Genomic DNA, 770 nt, shown 5'->3' with positions numbered 1-770 from the left:
ATGCGCTGTAGTAAATTTTGTGGATCTTTCTCTAAAGCACAGTGGTTTCAAGGTGTGTTTTCCTGGCAGGAGTCCCCTCAGAGCATCATTCCTGCTGCTCAGGATGACCCCCGAGCCAGGGCACGACAGGGCTTGGTGCTTGGGACTCTCAGTGGGGCAGTTGGGGCCTTGTCAGCCCTTCTGATGCCTGAGCTCAGGTGTGTCACACCTGCACTGAATGGACAGTTTGGTCTCCAGTGGACTCGGCCAAGGAAGATGAACCCAACCAAGGCCTTACTTCTCCGGGACACTGCCGTGGGTTTGTGCCCTCTCTATATCGGCGCTGTTTGCAGGAAATCCTGATCCTGTGACATTCCCACCAGAGCCAAGGCCATTCTCAGCACTTCTCCACCCGTTCCTGGCCGGGGCGAGTCCTGGCAGCCGCCGCGGCCCCTTGCCCATGCACGGCCAGCATCCCGGGAGGACGGACACGGGCAGGACGGACACGGGCAGGACGGACACGGGCAGGACGGACACGGGCAGGGCGGACACGGGCAGGGCGGACACGGGCAGGACGGACACGGGCAGGACGGACACGGGCAGGACGGACACGGGCAGGGTGGACACGGGCAGGACGGACACGGGCAGGGTGGACATGGGCAGGAAGGACATGGGCAGGAAGGACACGGGCCGGGGCGGGCAGAGGGTCCGAGCGGGGTCTGACCGTGCCGCTGTGTGCGGTGTCGGAGGGGGTGGGGGCAACTGCATGCGTTCGTTGGAAGCATACAGTA

The sequence above is a fragment of the Lichenostomus cassidix genome, chromosome 29, assembly GCF_008360975.1.
Source record: "Lichenostomus cassidix isolate B80296 chromosome 29, HeHo_3.0, whole genome shotgun sequence".
Taxonomy (NCBI): domain Eukaryota; kingdom Metazoa; phylum Chordata; class Aves; order Passeriformes; family Meliphagidae; genus Lichenostomus; species Lichenostomus cassidix.
This window is presented reverse-complemented; position numbering follows the sequence as displayed.